The sequence below is a fragment of the Mandrillus leucophaeus genome, unplaced genomic scaffold (genome assembly GCF_000951045.1).
Source record: "Mandrillus leucophaeus isolate KB7577 unplaced genomic scaffold, Mleu.le_1.0 Scaffold1336, whole genome shotgun sequence".
NCBI lineage: Eukaryota > Metazoa > Chordata > Mammalia > Primates > Cercopithecidae > Mandrillus > Mandrillus leucophaeus.
This window is the reverse complement of record NW_012101295.1, coordinates 91,004-116,232: the sequence shown is the minus strand read 5'-3', so window position 1 is coordinate 116,232 and position 25,229 is coordinate 91,004. Positions and strand designations below refer to the sequence as shown.

Below are 25,229 nucleotides of genomic sequence, written 5' to 3'. Positions count from 1 at the left end.
ACCATTATAATTTCAAGATGTAGCGCCCCATATTAACAGAATAGAAAAGGAAACATATAGACAAAGATTTCTTAGCCTTTTCATTAAAGAAAAGATGGATAAAGTGGAACTTATCGAAATTTAAAACATCTATTTTTAGAAAGATGCTGTTAAGGGAGTGAAAAGACAGGCCACAAACTAGGAGAAAAGATTAAAAATAATATATTTTATAAATATCTTGTATTCAGAATATTTTTTTTTAAAAAAGAAAAACCTCTCAAGTCTCAGTAATAAATAACTAAACAATCCTCTACAACAATGGGCAAAAGATTTGAATAGACATTTCACCAAAGAAGAGAGAGAAGTGGCAAATAAGCATGTGAAAAAATGTTCAACCTCATCCATCATTAGGGAAATGCAATTTAACCCCACAATGAGATACCATAACATACCTATTAAAATGTCTAAAATTAAGAAATCTGGCCACACAAATCCTTGTGCTAATGTAGAGCCCTCATCTACTGCTGGTGGAAATGGAGAGTGGTACAACCACCTTGAAAAACAATTTGGCAGTTTCTTAGAAAGTTAAACACCTATCATATGATCCAACTGTTCCACTTTCAGGTATTTTACCCAAGAAAAATGTAAGCATATGTCCACACCAAGACTTGTAGACCAATATGCATAGGAACCTTATTTGTTACAGCCAAAAAAACTTGAAGCAAACCAAAATATCTATCAAGAGGTAAATGGATGAACAAATTAGAGTATAGCCACACAATAGAATAATGACCAAAATTAAAGTAGAAAAAATATTGCAACATGAAAAACAAAACAAAGAAAAGATGTACTGTAAAAATATTGTGTATATAAAATATAAAAAATGCCTATTAATCTTTAGTTACAAAATGAGACTAGTGGGTAGCCTGTGGAGAAGGTGTGGAGAAGTAGGAGAAAAGGATTGTTAAAGGACTAATGAGAACTTTTGAGAGAGAGATGTTTACAGTTTTTATTTTTGTAATTGCTTCATGAGTATACACATAGGTCAATCCTTATCTAATTATATGTTTTAAATACATTTAGTTTATTGTAGGTCAGTTATATCCCAATAAGGCAATTATAAAAAGTATGGAGTAGAAAATATAGGACAAATAGAAATAAAAAATAAGTTTATAATAAAATACATGATTCATATCCACAGTAAATTGTATATGGATTAAACTCAACAATTAAAGGAATATTGACCGAAGAGAAATTAAAGGAATAGTGACCAAAGAGAAATTCCACAATATGCTATTTATTGCAGACATACTGATAAAACAAGAACATAGAAAATTTGAAAGTAGATTAATGAGAAAGCATATAACAGGAAAACACTAAAGCTATATTAATATCTGGTAAAAGAGCAAGCAAAAGTTTTCTTATAAGTAAAAAGTTCAATGCATTTAATAAAATGTTTACTCCATCATTAAGATATAACAATTATAAAACTATGTACTGTAATAATGAATAAAGTCACATAAAAAGCAAAAGTTAAGAGTACTTCAAAAAGAAATTTTCAAATCAACTAGAAAAATGGGGAGAATATTCACCCATTTGGCACATTAATAGACAAAACAAAGATTAAAATGACAGTAAAGATATAAAAATTTGAACAGCTCAATTAAAATCTTGATCAAATGGTCATACATAGAATACAGTAATCAGTATATTCGTTTCAACCCCACACAAAACATTTATGAAAACTGAACACTTTTTTGGCATTAAAGACTTCAGTGGATTTTACTTATTTAAAATAATGACCATATCTCAAAAACAAATACAAATCAAAACAGAAATATGACTGAAAAAACAATGACATATATTTAGATTGACATTAGGACCCCACTGCCCAAATACACTGAATCTGAGAAATTACTCTTAGCTCCATGACTTAAGGATTGTGTGCTATTAAAAAGTAGATGATCCATGACTCAAAAGCATAGTCAGAGGTAAGAGGCTAGTGGTACTACCCAGCAGTGTTACAAAGGACTCTAAATCATCCTATAAACTAACTAAGAGTTGACAAAATTTCCTCTCTAATTGCACATATACACAGAGCATGCATATGCATTTGAATAAACAAGTGCTCATTTAATTTCATTTTGTCTGTACAAAAATGCTAGGAAGGAGCATGCATATTGTTCCCACCTCCTAAAAATTGTTCTGGGCATGGTATCTTCTTGGAGATGGCCCTTTTAAATATTAAGTTCCTATTTTTTAAAAAAAAGTGCTTCCTAAAACAACTCTGTCCTAGTGTTACAGTTCAGCAGACAAGAGCAGGGCAGGAGAGGACTTCCCCAGAAATGTCAGGCAAACTGTCTTTCTAAAATGATAATTGGTCACCGCTGGCACCAGGGAAAGACAGTTTCCCAGTAGACAGAAAACATCTGAATCTGTTGATCGGCAGCTTCATGATAAGATCTTAGGAGTTGGGCAAGTGGGGTCAAGCACGTACACTAAGGGGCAAAATGGCAGAAGGCTCAACTGGTAAGGGAAAAACACCTCACGTAAGCACGTGCACAACGTCAGTAAACACACTACACATGTGGCCCCTCCCATGTGCTGATAGGCCACTGAGCATGTGGACAGCCTGCTGCAAGGGAAGAATCAAGGGAGAAGACACACAAACCCTGGAACCATGCCAATGTATAAACACCAGGTCAAAGGCCGAACAGGGCACCTGACTCTCTCAAGTCGCTCACTTGGCTCTCTTCCAAGTGTCCTTTACTCCCTCTGCGCCTGCTCTAAGACTTTTTAATAAACTTTCACACCTGCTCTAAAACTTGCCTCATCTCTCCCTCTGCCTTACAACTACTTCTGCCCCTCAGCTGAATTATTTCCTCCGAGGAAGCAAAGATGAAGTTTGCTTCAGACCCTTACAGATTCACTGCCAATAACATTAGAGATTCGCAATGCATTTTAAAATATTAAAAGTTTAGAAGTAGAGTGGTAGTTATGCGACAGTAGAAAGAGCAGCGGGAAAGGGGGTTGGTTAATAGGTACAAAAACACAGTTAGCTCGAAGGAATAAGATCTAGTGTTTCAACTGGGTGTGGTGACTCACGCCTGTAATCCCAGCACCTTGGGAGGCCGAGACAGGCGGATCATTTGAGGTCAGGAGTTCAAGACCCGCCTGGCCAACATGGTGAAACTCTGTCTCTACTAAAAATACAAAAATTATCCAAGCGTGGTGTCATGCATAAAGATCGCAGCTACTCGGGAGGCTGAGTCAGGAGAATCGCTTGAACCCAGTAGGCGGAGGTTGCAGTAAGCTGAGCTCATGTTAGCAACGGGTGCCCACTCCAGCCTGTGTGACAGAGAGAGACTCTGTCTCAAAAAATCTAGTGTTTGGTGGCCCAATAGGCTGATACAGTTACCAATAATTTATTGTATATTTTTCCCAGTAACTAGAAGAATGAAATTGAAATGTTCCTAACACAAAGAAATGACCAATTCTAATTATTCTAATTATCCTGATTTGATGTTTACACATTGTATACTTGTATCAAAGTATTGTTGCAGGATTTTTCCTTAGTTCAGCTAAAAACAGGGTCCATGTTCATCCCACAGCCATGAAAATTTAGGCTCGCAGATGGTTTGAATGGTGAGTAAAGCAGAGTTTTACTGGGTAAAAAAGGAAAAAAAAAAAAAAAAAGAGGAAACAGGGGTCCTCCTCAAGGCCAGAGTTCATCTGGAGTGCTTCCTGCTTTGCAGCTTGAATCCCTGGTTCCACCCGGGAAGAGGAAGGGCCAGGCTCCTCCCGGCTGCAAGCAGTGCAAATTTCCCAAGGCTCCACCCTAGCGTGCAGACCGGTTGGAGTTTTTCTGGGTACCCCCTTCAACCTGGCTGCCTCAATATCACACATACCCCATTAATATGGAGAACTATTATGTATCCATTAAAAATTAAATTTTTTTTTAAAAAAGTACAGAAAAAGGCCGGGCGCAGTGGCTCACGCTTGTAATCCCGGCACTTTGGGAGGCCGAGGTGGGCAGATCACGAGGTCAGGAGATGGAGACCATCCTGGCTAACAGGGTGAAACCCCGTCTCTACTAAAAATACAAAAAATTAGCCGGGTGTGGTGGCGGGCGCCTGTAGTCTCAGCTACTCGGGAGGCTGAGGCAGGAGAATGGCGTGAACCCGGGAGGCGGAGCCTGCAGTGAGCTGAGATCGCGCCATAGCACTCCAGGCTGGGCGACAGAACGAGACTCCGCCTCAAAAAAAAAAAAAAAAAAAGTACAGAAAAAGTTTTAGGAAGACTTACATTTAACTTTGTTTAAACGAGAATTCCCCAATATCAGACCACAGGGCATATTGTTCATGTAATACCTATTCTATTTGGCTAAGTTAGTATTTATAGGGCCACATTGTGAAAAAACATGTTTTAGAATTCCTATCTGTATTTGGATTGGTTGCAATTAAAATCATATTTTTTGCCCCTAAAAACAAGCTAGCCTTGATCAACTCATATTTCTGGTAGGTTTCTCAGTAGTCTCCTGGCTTTCGGGGAAACAGTCTGAAATAAAGAAAAGAGAAAGGGAGGAAATTAGGAGAAGTACCCTACTAATGGAATGTTTACTAACATTTCATTCTTCTAAGACTAGTTCACTTGCATTATTTCAGTTTCATGCTGTAATTACCAAACATGATTATTCATCTCTGCAAATGTATTCATCAGAAAGAGGTTTCAGCAATAATACCATTTTAAATCCTGATTTGGGTAGATGGGAGTTAGAATTTATTCAACACTAGACTACACAGTTTAGCTCCATTTGACCGCTATTTGCATTCTGGATGTAACCGGCTGTTTTTTCACATTTTATTTAAAAGATTGCTGAAAAATTGAGTTAGCATTTTTTTAATATAATGTGCCATTTTGTACTGTGTTATAATAAGATTATCTTAAATATCTCAAAATTTCCACGTCAGGTCTCCACTATAAATCTAGAGGAGAATCCTCACCTAGTATGAAACAGAAAGCACAACAAGTAGGTTGACACAAATAAATTTTTCCTCTCTAAGAAACCTGGCTGTCTCTAGTGGGTAGAAGCCTAGGGGAATAGCAGTTGAATTAAAAAGGCCCTGTCTCTGTTTTCTGATAACCATTTGGATTTTTTAAAACAAACACACACACACAAAAATGTTTATTTTAGAACACTAAGAACAGAGTGATGAAGACAGGGAGTGGAAGCAATGAGCTGCACAAGTTACATCCGAGAAAGGCCCAGGAGGATTAGGGAAGAGATGATTGTAAATAGTTGTCATGTGAACAAATGGCAGCCTGGTAGGAGCCCATTGAACGTTAAAATGACTTGAATTGAAAGTGTCAGGCTTACCACTGACAACTGTGTGGTCTTGGACAAATCACTTCTGAGACTTAGGTTCCTCATTCAGAACACAAATGTAAAGAAGACAATATTACTCTAAGAAATTACTAGTGCTGGAAACTTTGTATTTTATTTCATTTATTCCCATCTAGTTTCATTCTCACAACAGAGCTGTAATATAGAGATTATCTCCACTATGAAATCTGAAAATGGCAACTCAAAATAAAATAATTTACCCAAAATGTCAGTGTTACTAAGTAGCAGAGGTAATATTCAAACTTTCAACTATCATTACTGTCTAGATCAAGGCTCAGGAAGTTGTATCCCATAAGCTAAACCTGGCCCTTGTTTTCCTATGACTCATGAGTTAAGGAAAGTTGAAAAAAATCCTAAGAATAATATTTCATGAATCAGGAAAAATTATATGAAATTCAAAAGTCAGTGTCCATAACTAACATTTTATTGAAATATTTATATTACTGTTCATTCATTTATGTATTGACTATGGCTGCTTTCATGCTACGACAGCAGAATTGAGTAATTTATAGAGACTTTATGGCAGCCTCAAATAATTAGGCTGACTCTAGGCACACTGCATATAGGTTAGCCCTGCTCTACAAGGAGAAAAAAAAATTACTATTTAGTCTTTTACAGAAGAAGTTAGCCAACCCTTCCTCTTGACTACATTACAGGGTATTGATATAAGTATCAGATGAGATGATATAAGCATAAATTTTCCAATCTATAAGGTGCAATACAAATTGGAAGAATATTGGGAGAATAAGCAGGAAATGAGTAATAAGCAGGGAATAGTAACATACAAAAACCAGACAACTGTAATAACAAAAAAGAAATTATAAAAGAAAAATACCATATATAAAAAATTATTTGTGCCTTGCAGTAAAACTTACAATTTGATTAATAGAATGCTTAGGCAACAGAATATTTTCCAAAGATTGGATTGACTCTGTTATATGCTAGTCAATGAGGTTACCACTATGAGGAAATCCTGCTAAACAACTCCTGCCTAGAAAGCATAATATACTAAAGGTAATCAATCAATCGTCCTTTAAACAAATAAAATTTTGCATTGGTTTAATGATGCTGAACTTCACCTTGTGTTCTCTCAGTGAGATGGTTTAGAAAGGTTAAAAACTACCACCATCCTTTTGTGATCTGAGAAATGGCCCTTACATATCTGTGAGAAGTATCTATCACTCCTACTGTTTCTCAATGAATTAGATAAGATCCACCTACCCACTCCCTCAATGACTCTCTTGTTTTATAAAACTCCTTTCTCCCTCTTGAGAGATGCTCCTGACCAAAACCACCTTAACATTCCCCTCAGTTTGATTTAATTTTAGGCAAGTTTCTACCTTATTATAGGCCCCTGACTTCCCTTAGCTTGGAGCATTTGTTTTAAAATACTTGCAATTATAAAAATATTTCTGTGTCCCTTTGAGATATAAATCTTCTCTTAGCCTCTTGTCTATTATACAATGCAAGTCTTTTTCAAAGAGCTGTGAACCACTCCTTTGAAATGTAATGATCAATAAAGATGCACTCATATCTCCCTGTTTCTGTGAAAAGGTAGGAACCTATCTTAGATGAGTGTCAATTAGCAAACACAAATGCCTGATCACATTGATCAACCTCCCTCTAAGGTTCTCCAGCACTTTTCCACTAGCTCTCAGTCCACCACCTAAAAACTCAGCCTTTCTCCCCTATTGCAGTAGTCTTGAACAAGGTCTTTCTTGTCTATTTAATTCCAACCAGTACAATTTCTCTTTAATATTTCTTATCAATGAATATTCTTCTTACTGCAATAGCGTCAATAGAGCCATCTTGTTAGCTGTCCAATCAAAGTGTTTGGTCTTTCACAACTTCAAGGTCATCACTATGAAAAGAAATTTTTATTGTACAAAATTGTAGATACAGATTTGAAGAGGCATAAAAAATGGAAGCATATTCAAAAATAAATATAAAAATAAAATCTGCACTTATCCAAAAATAAATCTTAAAAGTTGCTATTTTTAAAAATGAAAACCTAGAATATTACTTTTTTCTCTTGCTATCTGCTCCTTCTACCTGTAGCTGAATAATTCTGTTGTATTTTCAGCATCCCTTCTATAATGAAGTTTTGCTGGATTTCAATAAGCCTCTCTCTGGGATTCGTATAAAAGTAGAAACTTTTCCCTACAGCAGTTTGGATGACAAAATTTGGGACAAATGCAAAAAAATTCTAACAGCTCCATTTGCTTGAATCACATTTCCTATGTTAGAGACCCTCTTCAATTATTTAAATTCCTTTTTACAAACAGAGGATAATGAAGTCCTCCATGAAATGTCAGGAATAGATGCAATTAGGCTATTGTTAGACACACTTTTTTCTCTTAAAAAGGACAAAAGAGTGCTTTCTGTTAACATCTGAGTGGATTGAATTGGCTTCCTTTTTGGCAAACTTAATTAACACTGTCCTCTCTATAGTCAGTTAAAAGGTTAACAGTTTTTTCCTTAGCATTTTAATAAATGAGAAGTTAGTGAAGTAACTGTTGGCCACCTTTCTTCTACCATTTTATCATTATATCCAGTTGAAAGATATGTGAGAAAAAAAAGGCTAAAATTTATTTCTAGGCATTTTTTGCACTTGCCATTAGACTGGAAACCATTCACCACATACTGCAGCCATTAGTAGAACAGAAAATGAATCAGTTTTATGCTACTTTAATCAGATAACAATTGTAAGTCAAAAATAAAAATCTAAGTCCCCCCAAACATCTGAATGGGCCTCTCCCCTCCATCAAGGTCATTCTGAAGTTAACCTGAAAAACTAGTTGAGGCCATGATGGGAAGAAGGAGTCACACACGCCTCATTACAGCGTCCTTTCTTTTGGAATTCAGGCACTGCGGATAAGCATTAACATAAACATAGACTTTGATTAATACCACAGGCTCTTTAAGTCTTGCAAGAAACATTTAAAATCTATTCTCTCTGAAGCCTGCTACTTAGAGGCTTCATCTGCATAATAAATGTAACCCAGACATTCTTTTCTACTGATTCCAGGTTTCTAGATAATAAGTCTTTTAACCAATTGCCAATCAGAAAACCTTTGAATCCGCCTATGACCTGGAAGTCCCCACTTTCAGTTGTCCCACCTTTCTGGACCAAACCAATGTACATCTTACATCTATTGATTTATGTCTTATTTCTCCCTAAAATGTATGAAATCAAGTTGTAGCCTGACTACCTTGGAGACATATTCTCAGGAATTCCTGGGATCTGTGTCATGGGCCACTGGTCACTCATATTTGGCTCAGAATAAGTCTCTTCAAATATTTTACAGTTTGACTCCTCATTGATACGGTTCAATGTTGATACAACTCAACATTACCTTTCTATTTAGCTGTGCTTGCCTTCTGTTTAAAATTTCTTTTTTGTAAATTTCCCTTCTGCTATTCTGACATTTTATATCTGTGCAAACAGTCCTCAGAAGAAACGGAGCTATCTCAAAACCCAACCCTCTGAACTAAAAGACTATTGTTCCCTAAATGACCCTTGTCAGGCCTGTGAGCCCAAGCCAAGCCATCGCATCCCCTGTGACTTGCACATATACACCCAGATGGCCTGAAGTAACTGAAGAATCACAAAAGAAGTGCAAATGCCCTGCCCTGCCTTAACCGATGACATTCCACCACAAAAGAAGTGAAAATGGCCGGTCCTTGACTTAAGCGAAAATATTATCTTGTGAAATTCCTTTTCCTAGCTCATCCTGGCTCAAAAAACTCCCCCACTGAGCACCTTGTGACCCCCACTCCTGCCAACAGAAAACAACCCCCCTTTGACTGTAATTTTCCTTTACCTACCCAAATCCTATAAAACGGCCCCACCTTTATCTCCCTTCGCTGACTCTCTTTTCGGACTCAGCCCGCCTGCACCCAGGTGATTAAAAAGCTTTATTGCTCACACAAAGCCTGTTTGGTGGTCTCTTCACACGGACGCGCATGACAACCCTATTTTTATTTTTCCAAAGATTTTAACTTATGCACCTTATTTGCCTGGCTTGTTTCCCTTTACGTTATATAAGGTTATTCAGAGGGTAAAAAAAAAGTTTTGAATTATCTGGCTATGATAAAAAAACTCTGCACCTCCTACCTCTGCTACAAAAATATATTCTCAGAATCTAATGACTCATTTCTGAGATATGAATATTTCTGCCAACAGTTTTCCCATACTTTAATTTTATTAAAATCTCTGTAGGTATAAACTTTTAATTGGTCACCTTGAAAGTCTGTTGTTGAACTTTGCTTTTGAGGACAAATGACTTGTTGGTTGAAACCAAATGACAATACACACATACACACTTAATTTCTTGTTATTTCTATGTCAGCATAAATAAAGATAAGTTCATCGTAAAGGATAGATACGTTGCTTGGGTGTTGGTGGTGAATTAACTTATGGTCCACATACAATTAGAAGTAATATTTACAGCTATTTTATCTGCAAATGGTTTCTTTTATATAACACATAATGCATAATAACAACTATGATGATCCTCTGTTCAGCAGTCCCCAAGGGAAACCCATTAGCTTAACTTCATCCTAATTACAAGGACTAGAGAGATATATCTCTAGGATATATAAATTAGAGCACTTATTCTTAGCAAGTTCATTAATGCCAATGTTTTAAAATTTATACTTTATGGCCAGGCGTGGTGGCTCACGCATGTAATCCCAGCACTTTGGGAGGCCGAGGCGGGCAGATCACAAGGTCAGGAGATCGAGACCATCCTGGCTAACACTGTGAAACCCTGTCTCTACTAAAAATACAAAAAATTAGCCAGGCATGGTGGTGGGCGCCTGTAGTCCCAGCTACTTGGGAGGCTGAGGCAGGAGAATGGCGTGAACCCAGGAGGCCGAGCTTGCAGTGAGCCGAGATTGCACCACTGCACTCCAGTCTGGGTGACAGAGCGAGACTCCGTCTCAAAAATAAATAAATAAATAAATAAATAAAATAAAATTTATACTTTATTAGATTATCATGCTCAGTTCCACTGTGAAAAACAGAGTGGTCATTCTACATTGACACTTTCCTGTTTTTTCACTGTAAATTAGTGAAGTCAAACTAGAAATGGATTTGAGTCTTTACTTTGCACTTTCAGACTTTAACCTATCTAAATCTTAATTTCCTTAACTGTAAAAGGAAGAAAATAATAATGCCCATTCCATAGAGTTGTAAAGATTTACTTTGCACAACAAATATGTATTGAGCACTTCCATGTTCCAGATAAGGTGCAAGGAGCTGTGTGTACAACAGTTAACACACCTAAAGAGAATCCCTGACTTCTTGAAGCCTGAAATCTAGAAGGAGGGTCAGACATTAGGGAAATGGTTATACAAGAAAATATAAAACTATAAAGTTGGTGAGTGTTATGACACCCTGTATTAGATAGCTTTTACCTAATGAGACTCCCCTAAAGAAGTGATGTTTGATCTGAGATAATTTGTATGGGTAGGCCTTAACAATACAAAGGCTAGGAGGAAACAGGATGTGTAAAAGCCCTATGGCAGGAAGGAACTTAGAAGGATGTTAGACATAGATGAGGTAAAGACAAGGTACTTGAAGTAAAGGAAGTAAGAGAGTATAGTGTGAAATGAGGCTGATAGTTAAAGCCGTACCAAAAAGGGCCTTTTATGCTTTACCAAAAAGTGTTATGCTAAACGCAATGGAAAGCCATTAACAAGGAAACATTATCCTGTTAGTAATGTGGAAAATAGGTTGAAGAGCATCCAGACTGGACTTGAATAGATGTGTTGGGAGGCCATAGCAGAAATCTACTCAAGAAATAATGGAAACTTGTACTAGCACAGTTTTGGTAAAGACAGAGAATACAGATGAACTGGAGAGGTATTTAGGAGGTAAGATGGAAAGAACTTTACGATAGCCTTGACAGAGAGTATAAGACAGTGAACTCCAACATTTTGGCTAGCTACTTAGATTCTGACTATATCTGTGACACAGAAATACTACAAAAGGCCAAGTTAGGAGGCAAGAAGATTATGAATTGAGCTTTAATAGTTGTTTGATATTCCTTTGCTAAATTCAAACATGTTGATTAGACAATTGTTTATATCAAGCGGGAGTTGGTTGGTTTTATTTGTATTTAATTTTTATGGACTCCAATAAAGGAAAATTACCTCCCTCACAGCTTAGCAGGGCTACTAAGCCATTAACTCCATCAGCTGATAGGTTGCAAACTGAAATATCCTTTGGCAATATCTAGAAGCTTCCTTAAGTGACTTTCCTCTGTCCCTTCATTCATCTTACTACCAGAAAGAGAAGTGATGCCAACTTGGATTATGAAGGAGGCTACAAACAGCAGAATAACCCAGACCCTGACATCATAGAGCCATTGACTATCTACTGGAAATTTCATGTGAGAAAAATAAACTTCTATGGAGTTTAAGCTACTGTTAGTTGGAGTTTTTTGCCAATTGCCACCGAATCTAATTCTAACCAGAATGGGAGGATAAAATGAGGCAATAGCATATACAAAGGTCCTAAAGCAATGTTTCTAGAATCAAAAGACCAGTGCAGCTTAAAATTTGAAAAGAAGGGAAGAATGCCATGACACTGGAGATTATAACTAGAATCCTGACCACCAAGGTAACAAGAAGGGAATGAGAAATCCCAGAAGGATTGGGAAGGGAATAGAGTCCAATGTACTTAATATAAATTCACTCTGGATATCCTGTTGGAAACAGGCAGAGAAGGAGGCAAGATAGGAGGCTACTGCAGTAATCAAAGTAAGAAATGACTGGGCCCATATTAAGGTGGGGACAAAGGATATGGAGGAGAGTGAATGGATTTGAAATGGGCAAGTTTCTTAACCTCTCAGGGTCTCAATTTTCTGTGCTGTAAGATTGAGCTATGAATACATTCTTCCTTACAATACATGTTAACCAAAAAGAAAATTGTAAGTCCCCCAACTGACTGGCCAAGAGGAGCCAACAAAACCTGAAAATCTAGTTCATACCATGACAGGAAGGTGGAGACTATACCCACCTCATTATACTCACCTCTCTTTGGAGTTCAGGCATACAACTGACCACCATTAACATTAAAATAGAGATCCTAAGACTGACAGAACAGACTCTGTAACCATAAGATACCAAATTCCAACCTGACTTTGGTATAGCATAACATGACAGATAGCAGGGTCCTTAAAGAAACATATATTTTGAAATGGTCCTGCAAGGCTATCTCTTGGCGTGAAATTTTGCATTCTGTAAAGAATCACCTTCCTTTACTGGGTCTCTCTAGCAGTTTGACACCTTCAATAAGAGACAGTCATATCTATTCTCTCTGAAGACAACTACACGGAGGATTCATCTATGTGACAAGAACCTTGGCTTCCACAACAACACCCTTACCTTATCTCAAGCTGATTTCAACTCTTCAGGCAGAGCTTAACCCTTTCAACCAATTGCCCATCAGGAAATCTTTGAATCCACCCATGACTTGTAAATTCCCCCACTTGCAGTTGCCCCACCTTTCTAGACTGAACCAATGCATATCTCACATATTGATATGTCTTAAGTCTCCCTAAAACATATAAAACCAAGCTGTAACCCAACTGTCTTGGGCATGTGTGCTCAAGGCTGTGGTCACGGATCATGATTCTTAACCTTTGCAAAGTAAACTTTTAAATTCATTGAGACCTGTCTCAGACACCTTTTGCTTTGTGCATATCTGTGAGGATTAAATTAGGTAATAACACATGTAAGATGATTATAAGCATCCTTAGCACAGAGAAAGAGACCAATAAATGCTAGCTACTGCCATTGTTATTACAATGACCACCTTGGAAGCAAAAATTCCAGGACTTGCTGATGGCTTTTATTAAACATATAATCTGTGTGCTGGGCACTATTCTCTTCACCAGAGGTTGTGCCAAGCTTGATCAACTAGCCGTAGTCTAGTTAAGCCCATTCATTTTACTTGTGTCATAGCTTCTGGGTGTATATTCAGCTTTTATTGACATGTTTGCTACATTCACTTTTTTCAAATATAGCAGGTATTAAATTAATTTCTCAACTCTCAGAACCAAGAGCTGATATATTTATTTCTCTAAAACTATTTAAATCTGTTCTGAATTTCTACACTGTTAACCAGCACAAAATTCAATTTATTTTCCTTTGGAGGGACCTTCTCTAATGTTATGTAAGAGCTTCAGGGACTTATTTATTCCAAAACATTTACAAGGATTTCTCATCAATTCACACTTGACCACCTCTGTGGTCACTGTAAAGCAGGGAGTGCTTCTGTTTTGTTGGGCATTTTAGGCACCATGATCTTTTCCAAGTAGAGGAGTCAGGTTCCTGGTAAGCAGCTTTCAATGCCCTCCGAGGTTCTCCTACCTCCCTGTGATGCTGAATAAAAGCAGAGAACTGAACCCCAAAAGTCAGGTATCCCATATAATTTGATAATATCACAGATTCTGAGGGGAAATTACCTATCGGCATCCCTTTTTATCTCCTCTATTATAAGGGTGACAATCTCTTTCCTCCTCTCTTTATTGTACAAAATGCATTATTATTCAGTTTCGCTTACATTCAGCACATATGTAAAGAGGAGTGCCAATTTCTGAGCTTCCTGGGGACTTAGGACAATATTGTCAGAATAAGAAGTGGCATCTTCTCGGCCATTTGCCATATGACAAATGGCTTCATCTATGAACTAATGAACTTGGTGAACTGATGGTGCTGGTTTCAGCAAGTCTTGGGTCCGTTTATTCCCAGGAGACTATTTGTGTAGGATAAACCAAAGAGAAAAGAACAAATCCTGAGGTAGACTTCAGTCTTTATAACTTGTATTATATGATAGAAATATCTCCCTGCTTGCTCCCTTGTCAGGTATATCATCAAACAAATGAAGCTTACCCATCAGTATCCCAGGTAAGAAGAAGACAAAATATAGTAGAAGTCATTCCTATCAATGTGAGTATAAAAGAGGAAGACTGGTCACTTCTTATTGAGAAGCACTGAACAAAACCATGTCCACAAAATTCAATGAAATAATAACCTTTTAAAGTATTTCTATTTTTCTTCTTAAGACAGAAAGGGGATAAGAATTTTCATTTATGGCTCAAATTATTGAAATAATACAAACAAAGAGAGTTTACAACAGAACTTTGAGAACCCAATGGGAGTAATATTGGATAATTATTTAACGCTATATTGAATAGAAAATAAAAGCACCATTACAAACACATCTGGCAGATATTTGGCTCTTAGAGTTTTGAATTTCCTAAAAATATAGATTGTGCCTTATGAAAATAACAAATAGAAAAGAGCTTCCCCTGACACTTGGCCAAAGATTCTCCTAAAATATGCATCCATTTTTTTCCATAAGCTATTGGGGTACAAGTGGTATTGGGTTATATGAGTAAGTTCTTTAGTGGTGATTTGTGAGATCCTGTTGCACTCATCACCCGAGCAGTATACACTGCACTGTATTTGTTGTCTTTTATCCCTTGCCACCTCCCACTAACCCCCCCAAGTCCCCAAAGTCCATTGTACTATCCTTATGCCTTTGCATCCTCATAGCTTAGCTCCCGCATGTCAATGAGAACATACAATATTTGGTTTTTCATTCTTGAGTTATTTCACTTAGAATAATAGTCTCCAGTCCCATCCAAGTCATTGCAAATGCTGTTAATTCATTCCTTTTTATGGCTGAGTAGTATTTCATTTTGTGTGTGTGTGTGTGTGTGTGTATATACACATACACATATATACACATACCCCACAGTTTCTTTATCCATTCTTTGACTGATGGACATTTGGGTTGGTTCCACGATTTTGCAGTTGTGAATTGTGCTGCCATATATATGCATGTGCAAGTATCTTTTTCGAATAATGACTTCTTTTCCTCTGGGTAGATACCCAACAGTGGGATTGCTGGATCAAGCGGTAGTTCTACTTTTAGTTCTTTGAGGAATCTCCACACTGTTTTCTATAGCGGCTGTACTAGTTTACATTTCCACCAGGGTGTAGAAGTGTTCCCTGATTGTCACATCCATGCCAACATCTACTGTTTTTTGATTTTTTGATAATGGCCACTCTTACAGGGGTAAGGTGGTATCGCATTGTGGTTTCAATTTGCATTTCCTTGATCAGTAATGATGCTGAGCATTTTTTTCATATGTTTTTAAACCCCCAAACCAGTTAATCCAGAGGGACTTTTAATGGTTCTATTAGGCACTCCTCTCTTCCTCGCCTCCTGCTCACTCAGACCTAAATAGCATTTTGGCCTCTGCCCCGGTAGTTCACTGAAGCAGCTCTCACAAAGGTAAACAACAATTTAATCCTCCGTAATGGGAATAAACCACAAAGCTGTTTACTTTTTCTGGGGAGCAAGAGAGGAAGGTAGAAGAACAGCTCAGACCTTGGCTTAATTCTGTAAGCAATCTAAATGTGAATAAAGTGCCATATCCATGCGATTAAATGTTACAAAGCTGTGAAAATTAATGAAGTGGAGTTACTAGTGTCACCTAAGTAAATATCAGAAATATTATTTCCAAAAAAGAAGAGTCAGGTTGCAAAAAATCGCATACAGTGTTCATAGCATTTGTGTAAAGTATAGAAGCATGCAAAACAATATTAAATGTTATTCAGCAAATTACTCATTTAGGATAAAAATATTAAGACATTTATTTGCAGTGTAAAGAAAAGCACATACACACACACACACACACACAAATCAGGATACCAGTTACCTCAAAGAAGGAGGTAGAAGACTGCAATCAGAAGTGCTTCATTTTTATGTAATGTATACATGGATTTTAATTATATTGTCCTCTTTACCTTTTCAACATGCTTGCAATAATTCATAGTAAAGGGAAAAAATAAAGAAACTAAATGTATACCTGTGCTTTTTTAGAAGTCTGCACCCTCGGAGTCCCAGGAAAGACCCCTGTTTTCCCCCACAAGCTCAGGGGTGTCTGCTCCCACTGCCTGGCCTCTCCCCACTTCTGGTGCCCACTCTGATCTTGGAGCAGATTCGGGGCCAAGCCCAGGTTGTCACAGCCCAGCTGGGTGTATGCACACTCAGGGCAGCACTGACATGCTAGCCCCCTGCTCTCTCAGCCCCCTGCAGACTTTGAGTGCCAATGAGCATGGTGGGGGGAAGCTGGGCTAGCGCTGAGGGCAGCTCAGTGCCAGCCTGCAGGTGCTTTTTGGTGTGAGCAACCTGAGCACCATGGACAGCGGCAGGAAGCAGACAGGCTCCTGGGCAGAAGGGGGCAGGTCTCTGGTGAGGCCCCGGGGTTGGGCTGCCAGTCCCATGGACCAGAGTGGGGACTTGTGGTGACTTTTCTGAGCCAACTCATGTTTGCCCAGGGACTAATTGGTGCACACTTCCTCCCCTCTGAGACCCATAAAAGCCCCAGGCTCAGCCAGAACTAGACAGATGATGGGACAACTTGAATGCGGACAGGAGTCACCCACTCTAGGGCCTTCTCTCTGCTGAGAGCTGCACAATGTGATGACCAGCTGCAGAGAGGAGCTACCTTCTTTGCTGAGAGCTGAACACTGGACTGGACACCCTGGCTGCAGAAAGGAGCTGCCCCATGAAGTTCTCCTCTGAGCTGTTTTATCACTCAATAAAGCTTCTCTGCATCTTGTTCAGTCTTCTTCTGTGTACCTCATTCTTTCTGGTTGCAGGACAAGAACTCAGGACCCACGGAATGGTGAGGATAAAAGAGCTGTAACACAAACACTGCAGGCAAAGAGAAAGAGAGAGGAGCTGCAGTCCTTCAGGGAGCCCAGACCCAAGAAATCCCCAAGCCAGGGCTTGACTTCCTCTTTGGGACCCTGTGGTTCCTGGCATCTCCAAGCTTCCACGTAACACTGTGTTCCCCAGTGCCAGCCATGGAAGCTGCTTGCGGTACACCTGGTCCGGCTGCAGCCTCACAGAAAAACAGCCGTGTGCCGGCACCTGGAGCTGCCCGCCCCATGGCAGCAGCTGGCACATCTGACTGTGCACAGGCTGGACCCCACACTTGCTCACACATCCCTCACCACTCCACACCTGGCTCGCAGTCTCTCTTGGAGGCATGGGATCTAGGCTGGTAGTGTGAGCCAAGCATAGCCTGCCAGGTCGAGTGGGTGGAATGAGCCCAGTGGGGCTGAGGAAAACTTGGTCAAAGGTGGCACTGACCACAGAAGTCTCCGGCCAGAAAAGCAACACCCCCAAAGCCCATAACCTCTGTAGGTTTAATCGACCACATTTAAAGAATAATGAATTAACAATTGTTCTTCAGACAAAGATAACATAAAAAATATATTTGAAATGAAGCCCAGTATAAGGCAGCTCAGAAACTTATGTATATATAGTCAGTTTTTATTTTTTAATTTGGGTTTTGAGAAATATTATATTCTGCTCTACCCAATTCAAAAGGAAAGAGAAGATATGTGAGTCTAGCATAATCACACAGCTGTGTAGTTTCTGCAGAAACCTCCAGACCTGTATCTAATATGTATATTTTTAGGTATTTTGTGGATGTATTTAAGAGAGAGAATGACAGAAAGAGGGAGACAATAAAATAAGAAAATAAGGTTTCATCTTAATCTGAATGGATTGTAAAGAGTTGCCTCTACCACATGGAAATACTTCAGAATTTAGTCATTTTTATTTTACAAATGATTTGAGTTGCTATTTCTGTTACAGTGCCTTAATTCTTCTGTTATTTTTAAGACAAAAAACTTGCATATCTAAGGAGACTGGTTGTGGGGAAACTATAGTCAGTAAGAGTATTTTTATGAGAATAGGGCTAATAGGTTCATAAAAAGTCAATCTTGCCAACTTCTACTTTTGTGACTTCCAGCTTTTTCAAGCCTACATATCCTTTTTTGCTATCAAAAAATTTATCCTTTTCCTCCATAACTACTTTTAATGAAAGTCTTTTAAAAGAATTTTCATTTTATTAATCAGAAGATAACTAAATATAATTTTCAAACAGTGGCTTGGAAAACATTCCATTTATAGTCATTATTTACCTGTAGATGGTAGACTTGTTGATAGTAGAGTGGTATCTATCCTATTAGCAATGAGCTATGCATCAAAATGCTCAATTTGCAATTCAGACTCTACTTACTAGAAAACTTTCTAAAACTCAGTTTTCTTATCTGTAAAAAAAGATGACATACTTTATTGCTTGTTGTAAAGATTAAATGAAAAATTCATGTAAAGTTTTCAGCATAATGTTGAGCTCTCACTACATGTTAATTAATGTTTTTTATTAATATGCATATGGATCTACTGACTATTTGCAATAAATTTGATTCCTTTCCCCAAAAAAAGTTTGGGAAAAAATCTCTTTAATGAATCTAGCCAGTCCAGGTTACTGAGCAGAGAATATTTAGACCACAATAGCTATAGCATCAAAATAGAGATATTACTATTAAATTTCTATACAGTCTTGGAGGTTATTTGGCTAGTCCATTGAGAATTTTATTTAAATGCTAGTCAACTTTATTAAAATTTGACAAGCTTATAGTAAATTTAAGAATAACCCAAAAGATGAGTTGACAATTAAAAGTCTGGGCCAGGCACGGTGGCTCATGCCTGTAATCCCAGCACTTTGGGAGGCCTAGGCGGGTGGATCACCCGGCATCATGAGTTATAGACCAACTTGGCCAACATGGTGAAACCCTGTCTCTATTAAAAAAAAAACAAAAATTAACTGGGTATGGTGGTGGGTGCCTGTAATTCCAGCTACTTGAAAGTCTGAGGCAGGAGAATGGCTTGAACCTGGGAGGCAGAGTTTGCTGTGAGCCGAGATGGTGCCATTGCCCTCCAGCCTGGGTGGCAAAGCAAGACTACATCTCCAAAACAAAACAAACCAAAACAAACAAACAAGGAAAGTCTGTTTGAAAAATAATCCTCACCATTTCTCACACTAGATTATAAATAATTAATCCTTAGTAAGAATTACGTGTATATATGATAATAAAAACCCTTCTTCTTTACATAAACATTATAGCTTGGAAAAAAATTAAATCTTAAGCATTGTACACATATTAGGTAAAACATCATGAAGGCAACATAAGAGATGAAGTAGAGAAAAAAAGTAATAAAGAAAAATGGTCGTTGTTATTTTTTCTCTCTTAGTACACCACTCCCCTCAAAAAGTTGTTTCATGTAATATTTATATACTTTCCATAGTCATTTCCTGTTTTTCTTTATGTGTTAAATGTAGGATTGGTTTGTTTTCTGTTGTTGCTGTTGTTGTTTGGCTTTTTTTGTCCATAGCTGTTCCATTTTTTATTTTTGTGATTAAGTTAGAAATATTATTTATTGACTAGAAGGACAAAAATGAATACAGCATAATCACAGATCTAATTATCTGTGGTATTCAGTGACTTTCAATAAGAATGGCATAAAACTTTAAAAAACAAATTGTTTTGGTATGGGCAGCTCACTATAAAACAATTTCCCTCCGGCAACAGTGACTTCTTTATCCTCAGAATTAAAAAATAGTGTATATTTATCTTATAACATTATGTTATATCCCTCAAACATACACAATAAAATTTATTTTTTTTAAATGTATATGATTGTACCTACCAGATGACTGTGAATACCAGGAAAGTTGTGGTACACACAATTGAAAAGGAAATGGGTGCCTCCGGTTTCTATAGGTGTAATAAAGAGGTTCCACTGAAACTTTTGTATCAGAAACCAATAATAAATTATTATTTATTAAAATACAATTAATTATTACATAAATAATTATAACATAATTATTAAGATACAATTACAACCCATTCTATACCACTAAAATTGTGCTCCATGAAGGCAAATGTTTTCCTCTATGTTTTTGTTACTTTAATCTAAGCACTTAGAACAGTGCCTGGATCAATACAAATTTGCTTGAATGAATAAATGAGTGAATTTATTATTAATGTTAGTCAAATTACTGGAATTAACCAAAAAATAAAGAATATGATACAAACAATATTACTATACTTACACCACATGACTGCAACTAGGAAGAGTTACATTTGAGAAATGGTGAGCTTTCTTATTTTACTTCTTCCTTTGACTTATGACATCAGTCAACATTTGTAGAATCCAAAGATTTAACTCACTTTTCATAAATAAGTCGTGATTGAGAAAAATGTTGTATTAAAAAAATCCATGTTATATTACATGTAAGTGTTTTGAAATGATTTTTTGTACTTAGCTAGGTGCTTTGAATAAATTATTTCATTAACCTGTTATCATTAAACCTATTCTCTATATAATTGTAGGAGATGGGTCAGAGTGGTGGGAGAAACTATAGGGAAAGGAGCAGGCCTTCTGAAAGGTCAGAAGGCTCTGCATAGCTTTGGGGGAGAGTAAGTTGAAGGCAGTTGTTCTCCAACCCTGAGGCAGAGGGCAAGGAGTAGGTACAAGGAAGGGTAGGGGAATTTTTCTTAAGCAGGTTTGTTTACTTATGTTGACCAGGAGCTGACCTTTGATCATCCACACTGTGTGACTGCTCCCTCAAAGGGTGAATGATGCTAATTACCCACAGATTTTGTTTAATCCAGGCTTTCAGCATTATGTCTGTATTGAATAAAAGCGAGCAGCTCCAGCTGTTCGGAACTGATCATTCTTCGGCCACTAGTGCCGTGCTGTCCCCTAGCTTCTCTTACACTGCATACTTGTGTCTGAGTACTCCTCTCATCCATCACTCAGTCAGGGTCTGCAGCATGAACCCAGCAGCTGGTGCCCCGTGTGAGGAACTCAGCAACAGATTGTGACAGAACCCTTGAGAGCAAAAGTGAAGCCACTGTGCAGTCAATAAGTAATGGGCACCTGCTCTGGATTTCCAAGTTTGAGGGAATTTTCAAGCTAGGGTTTCAACATGGGACAATAGTTATCACCTCAACAGCAAACATAAAAGTATTGAAACAGCTGCTTAAAGCTAGCAAAGCCTGGGTTTCCCAGGTTCAATTAAGGGACCTAATGCAAACTGTTGTTTCCCATAACCCATGATTCCTGGAAGAAGACACGCTAAACCTAGAGTTCTGGGAACAAGTGGGGAGAAATCTTAAACAATATCACACACATGGGCAACGGGTCCTAGTAACATCTTTAACATTATGGGCCTTAGGGCTGCTTTGGCCCCGCCCTACACAGAAGAGCCTAAACAGGGAAGGGAGGAGGAATCATCACCTACCTTACTGCCTCCTCCTCCTCCCTCAGCCCTGCTGTTACAGGTAAAGACACAAAAGAGAGAACAGAGGTTTTTCCTGAGCACCCTCCCCCTATAAATTGGAAAAAAAAAAACAAGGGATACACTACAGTTATGGGGCCCTGTCTTAGGCAAGCAGCATTAGAAGGGTAACTCTTGGCCTGCCCAGTGATGCAAGATCAACAAGGCAGTTGGGTATATGAACCCATTACTTTCAACACTTTTAAAGAGAAAAGGAAAAGCATTAGAGAAAATGGAGCTGCTAGCCCATTTATGAAAGGATTAATTGAGGCCATAGCAGATAACTTCCATATCACCCCATGGGACCAGTCAGTCCTAGCTGAAACAACTTTACAGGTCAGTCAATACCTCATCTAGAGGGCAGAATATGATAGGTTGTGCAAACAACAAGCCAACTAGAATCAACTGACTGGCAAAACATAAAGGCTGCAATACTCCAGGGGAGGGGTCCCTCGTTAATATACAATCTCTAATCATGCCCTTCCCTGTTAATCTTTGGGAACAGGACCTATTAGCCCAACTGGTGGGTGACTCTGCAGACCCCTTTCTAGTAATGGTCACTGTTGTAATTCCTCCCCTACCCCTAACATAGCTCTCTTAAGATCCAGTTTGGGTAGAACAGTGGCTGTTAAAGGGAGAGAAATTACAAGCCCATGAATTAGTTGAGGAACAATTAAAAGCCGGCCATATAGAGCCATCAAACAGCCCTTAGAATTCACCCAGTTTTGTCACTCCCTAAAAATCTGGTAAACGGAGACTTCTGCATGACTTACATGCTATCGATGCTAATTTGCAACCTTTGGGGCCCCTTCAACAGGACCCCCTTTCCCCTGTGGAGATTCCTCGAGATTAGCCTTATAGTCATTATTGACTTAAAAAACTGTTTTTCTACTATTCCCCTTGAAAACAGGACAGAGAAAAATTTGTGTTTCCAATACCAGCTATCAATACTGAAAGGCCAGCTAGCTGATTTCATTGGAAAGTACTTTCTCAAGGAATGCTGAACAGTCCTACCATGTGTCAGTATCATGTAAATCAGACTTTTGCTTCCCAGTAGAAAAGAATTTCCTAATATTGTCCATTATATGGATGATATCTTACTTGCAGTCCCAATGGAGCCAATACTTTTAAATTTATATGCCTCTGTCAAAAGGAATACACAGTTAAGAGGTTGAATGATAGCACCTGATAAGGAACAGATGTCCTCTCCTTAGAAATATCTTGGATACGTACTAACATCCCAGTCAGTAAGACCTCAAAATGTTAAACTGAACACTGACAACTTACACACCTTAAATAATTATCAAAAATTACTGGGTGATATTAACTGGCTTCACCCCACCTTGAGCATAACGACTAATGAATTACAGAACCTGTCTTCTATCCTAAAGGGCAATGCAGCCCTGGACTCCCCCCAGTGTTTAACCCCTGCTGCAAACACGAAAATTGAGGAAATAGAGCAAGCTATTTCTCTGATGAAACTAGATCGCATAGACCCGCAATCTTCAGTCCAATAGTTGATTTTTCCTACTAAATATTGCCCAAGAAAATTAATAGGACAAATGGCCCCACAGCTGCACTTCCTAGAATGGGCTCTTTGCACACATATGGGGACTAAAACACTATCTTCCTATGTCCAGCTAGTTAGTAAAGTCATCTATATAGGCTGAAAATGATGCACTCAATTGCAAGGTTATGACCCTGATGTCATAAGAATACCCTTAAGTAAAAAACAATTCGAAGCAGTCCTGCCCCTATCTCTAGACTTTCAGATTTATGCGGGCCATATAAAACATGCCCTTCCTGCTGACAAACTGCTTTAGTTCTTATCTCATACAGCTGTAGTTACCCCTGCAAAGGTAGTTTACTCCCCCATACCTAATGCTTTAATGTTTTTCACTGATGGCTCTGGTAAAAATGGAAAAGCAGCTATCTGGTGAAAACCACACAACTCCTTCACTCTATCTGGATTTACTAGCACTCAGAAAGCTGAGGTTGGAGCCCTAATATTGGCCCTGGAAACCTTTCCCGCTCAGCCCATCAATATCGTTAATGACTCTGATTACTTCATTTACTACTCATTGCAGAACCTTGGAACAGCCCTCATTAAGTCCACTCTTGAGCCCACCCTGTGTGCACTTTTTCTTTGACTTCAGCCATTGCTGGATCAATGAACACACCCTGTTTTTATCACACACATTAGGGCCCACAGCTTGCTGCCTGGCCCCCTGGCTTATGGCAATGATCAAGCAGACCTGCAAGTTATAATGTCACTGCTTGACCAAGCCACCCAATCACATCAATTTTTCCACCAAAATTGGAGAAATTTATCTAAACAATTTCAGTTAACCCAAAGACTAGTTAAACAAATTATTTGACAATGCCCAGATTGCCAGCTCACAGGCACATCCCCTTCCTCAACAGGTGTTAACCCTAGGGGACTAGAACCTAATCAGTTATGGCAAACAGATGTTACACACGTCCCTGAATTTGGAAAACTAAGATATGTACATGTATCCATTGATACCAATTCCCACCTAATTAGAACTCATGCTCTTCCTGGAGAGTCCACCCAATATGTCATTAAACATCTTCTCTTAACTTTTGTGTTTACAGGGTGGCCCACAAAAATTAAAACTGATAGCAGTCTGGGTTATACCAGCTCACCATTTCCACAATTTTGTCACACATGGGACATCTGACATTCCATTTTAGCACTTTGCTAAAATCACTCAAGATATAAAACCTTCAGTGTTACGAAAAGATGTAAATACTAATCTATGGTGTGGTTCAAATGATTTGCTAACATGGGGAAGAGGATGTGCTTGTGTTCACACCCCCTCAGATCCTCTTCGGATTCCAGCACAATGCATCAAACCACACCACGGTGTGGCTGGGACCCAACCCAATATCAAAAATAAAGGAAATAACCCTGCAGGACCCGCAGCCCTGTATGATGTGGCTTCCTTGGACAACAAAGGCCCTGGACATGGTTCTGAAGAAGACAATTCAGGAGGCTGAGTGAATCCTACTCCAGACACAAACACCATTCACTCCACGTAATTTGTTCCTTTCTATGCTTTCTGTTGTACACTGCAACTCTCATAGAGTATTAACCTTTCTTATTCTCTCACTTTGCCTACAACCCACACCTGCTACTCTCCATTGGGCCCATCTTCTAGATCCCCCTTTTTTCCACCCTGCTACTTGGGCAGGCACCTGCTTCCCAGCCTCTAACAATGTGACTGATTGGCTAGGAGGGATCAACATATCCCCATTGGGGTCCCTCAGTAATGGCACACATTGGACTGAGGTGCCAAGTAACACTACATATTACTCCTTGATTGGAAAATAATATTACTGATTATACTCATGTTTGTCTTATGTTATTTACCAATTCTAAGATGCAAAGCTGGAACACAAGCTGTAACCACTGCACCTGTCAAACCTGTCTCTGCACACATCTTTACTCTTCAATCAAAAAAACCTGATGCAAAAAAACAGAAAAGGGGGTGATGTAGGAGATTGGTTAGAGTGGTGGGAGAAACTCTAGGGAAAAAGCAGGACTTCTGAAAGGTCAGAAGGCTCTGCATAGCTTTGGGGGAGAATAAGTTGAA

General features: G+C 38.5%; 1 protein-coding gene across 1 annotated transcript in view; it reads left to right on the top strand.

Moving 5' to 3' along the window:
* The first annotated feature begins 20,998 nt into the window (after positions 1 to 20,998).
* The window catches only part of GC (group-specific component (vitamin D binding protein)), a 68,480-nt gene continuing 64,249 nt past the window's right edge, over positions 20,999 to 25,229 (top strand). The window contains exon 1 of the mRNA XM_011973048.1: positions 20,999 to 21,177. The gene's annotated coding sequence lies outside the window, so the exon portion shown is untranslated. The remainder of the gene's footprint in view (positions 21,178 to 25,229) is intronic.